The sequence below is a fragment of the Ischnura elegans genome, chromosome 13 (genome assembly GCF_921293095.1).
Source record: "Ischnura elegans chromosome 13, ioIscEleg1.1, whole genome shotgun sequence".
Classification (NCBI taxonomy): domain Eukaryota; kingdom Metazoa; phylum Arthropoda; class Insecta; order Odonata; family Coenagrionidae; genus Ischnura; species Ischnura elegans.
Genome location: NC_060258.1, coordinates 19,853,216 through 19,856,342, shown reverse-complemented (window position 1 = coordinate 19,856,342; position 3,127 = coordinate 19,853,216). Strand labels below are relative to the sequence as shown.

At 31.8% G+C, this 3,127-nt stretch overlaps 1 long non-coding RNA gene across 2 annotated transcripts; it reads right to left on the bottom strand.

Annotated features, from left to right (window-relative positions):
• Window positions 1-461: 461 nt before the first annotated feature.
• Window positions 462-2,825, bottom strand: LOC124170289. Of its 2 annotated transcripts, none has more exons than XR_006867417.1 (3): window positions 2,705-2,825; window positions 2,509-2,608; window positions 462-571 (listed from the first exon to the last, which is right to left on the bottom strand). It is a non-coding gene; the product is annotated as an uncharacterized LOC124170289 (long non-coding RNA). The 2 variants fall into 2 exon arrangements; XR_006867418.1 differs by lacking the exon at window positions 462-571 and adding an exon at window positions 1,988-2,075.
• Window positions 2,826-3,127: the final 302 nt, after the last annotated feature.

The following is a 3,127-nucleotide window of genomic DNA, read 5'->3' as shown; positions in this document are numbered from 1 at the left end:
GACTTCATATTTAAATAAGAATAATAAATAAAGGTACATACATATATGTGTATATGTATTATTTTGAATTCCTAACTTAGGATCTTGCACTCAAATATAGAAATGCTACACTAAATTCAATTGGCATCTTGTCATAATTAAAATCGTTACATATATGGAAAAAAATATTTTCCACGAAGTATAATTTAAAATGTAATTAATACATTGTTAAGTATACATGGACATAAAATGGGCGATGAACCGGCAAAATTTCAAGTGAAATGAATTTGAAAAATAAGATTTTGAAACTCCTGGATAGAGTAAAAATTCATACATAATTCCAGAGACTAAATTTTAACACATATTAGCAGATCCTCTTGGTGAATGGTCACCCTGATTGCATGCTTTCTATTAAACTATTGTATTCATACACTCATGGGAGACATTAAATGTTTAAAATGAAACACTAAAAATTGTGTAGTTTCAATTTTAATTCCGTAAATATATATTCAAAATGCATACAAATCAGCTTTCACTTTCAGTATCAGATGGCGTGGGACCAGAGTTCACTGTTCTTGAGTTTTTGGGTTTCCTAAAGATAGATAAAAAGAAAAATCAATCTAGAATATACATACAGGAGAGGAGAGTATGTCTTACATAATTAGCATTTATGCAAAGCAAATGAAATTAAATAAAAGGTTCAATGAATATCTTTTATAATTTGTTCAAATAGAAGTCTCTTACATATCACTTAAAAATTCATGAAATGAACCATATTGATCTAATTACGGAAGTTCAAGCTCATAGATATGGGAAAAAACTAAAACTTGTATAGTAACTAGCCAGCGTATTATTTCAAAAAACAATACTGGGCGAAATTATGCCACTAATATCCATACTATTACCTCTACATTGATGCCTGAATGTAAGCAACACTGCAATATTTTTGTCGGATTGCACATTGGCTAACAACAGAAATGGTAAATACTAAAGGCTATAAGGTAATCAGAGAAACCCAAGCAAATAAAAAAGGTATGTGTTTAAAGACGTAATTAAGAAAGATTCCTAACATTCCCAAGAATAGCAAAGGTAGATAAGCTGTCAAATTAAAAATGATGCCTAAATAATAGAAGGTAAATGGCATAACACTTTTAAAAATCCGTTAGAACTTTCATATTTTAACCCTCTATATTTTTGCACATGTATCTGTCACAAATATCATGCCATTTTCACTACTAACAAAAACCTTTCCGTAGTTAAAAGATCCTCCCAGTAAATGGTCACCTTGATTGCAAACATTCTACACATACCAATATATTCTATTTCTACACTCATGAGAGACATTCAATGTCTAAAATGAAATCCTAAAAGTTCTGTAATTCTAATTTTAATTCCACCAATATTCGCAGATTGAATACAAATCAGCTGATTGGTGATAATCTTCAATTTTACATGGAATACTTTACTATAAATAATAACCTATTGTGAATTTTAACTTTTAAATTTCATATTAGTATTCACAGATAATCTCATAAGGGGAGAGAGCCTAAGAGCTCGCTTATACAAGTAAGCTCGATTATATAAAGCAAGATATTACAAAATTTTTTATAATATATGTAGTCAAATTGTGGTCCTGGCAAATTGTAAATGGGACATGGATGAGGTGAATCAAATTGTGAAATCTTAAATGATATTACAATTTTGGATGAAAAGGGTTCGCCAAAAAAAATTACAGTGGGAATGGAGGGGAAGTAGGACTATACTGGCTGACACTTTGCCCATATTTAAGTGCCCACTCATAAACATTGCATCGACAATACTTTGTTAGGAAGTTGTGAGGAAGATTGTGCATGGTATTTCTTACACTCCTACTTAAACTCAATACACAATTGAATCATACCAAGAAAGGTCTACAAGTCCATAAAATTACTCAAATTTCAATGTTCTTGCAGGTTAATTAGCCAGCTCGAGACAATACTTAACTAATTGCACATTGTGTTTAATTAGTTCTTTCTGAAATGAAGTGCTAGAGAAATGCATTCACTGATTTATGTAAAAAAGAAATTCTTTTGCTTCTTGCTTTCCTTAACATGTATCTGGAAAATATTTTTTCATTTCAATTGATGGATGAACACAATAAGTTAGTATGTGTTACCGGTTAACCATGATTGAAATTATTCAGTGCATTTAGCAAGTAAAAATGAAGCTGAAATGATTTGATTTAGGCAATAGTATGAATATACCTCGAATATTACATATTGTCCATTACATATGGGATGGTTGGAGCTCATGAATTAATTAGTAGGCAATTTCATTTTGAGGAGGAAATTGACGTTATTATCATTGTGCTACAAATTTTTTAGAACTTCTGTAAATAGTAAAATAGTATGAATAGTAAAATCTGCAAACCACAAAGTAAATCAAGAGTTAGTAAATTTTGTTAGCCTCATTTTGAGGAGCAACTTGCCAAAATATATCCACTCCAAAATCATTTCTCCTTGCCTAAACCCATATTTAATGAATACTTACACCTCTCTCTCGTGCCTTGCCTTGGCATGTTTCAGCCAACCCTTCACTATGACCTCCACACTGGATTTGGTGGCTGTAGCATCCTGGTTAAGTACTATATCTGTAAAGAATGAAGACAAATAAGTTTACACACAACGATAGGAAGATAATCAAGTTTAACTTGAACCCTGGACTCGAAGACAAGCTGGACATTTACCATCAATAACTCTCCTTAATTTCAACGAGCTAAACACCCTCTTTCTTTTAGCTCCCAACCAGCTGAATTCCTGGGCTACTTCATTTCTCAGCAAACTTGCCCTGACAATGATTTCTTTCACACTGGAGCCTCCTATCTTTCTCAAAGAAGACACCTAAAAGGGAAATAGGAATTTTCTGGGTAAAAATCCTTCAATAACCTATTTAAAATAATGTGGCCTGACTGGGACTCTTATATATACATATATATTTACATATACATATACTTACATATATGTAGCCGCCTCATGGCCCAATAAAGCGGCATGCTGTCCCAATAGGTCTCTGGACAAAATTTTAATATCCCTTCAAATACTAGCTAAAAATCGTAAAATATAGTAAAAATGTCATAAAGGCCATTTTAACGCACTTATTTCACATATTT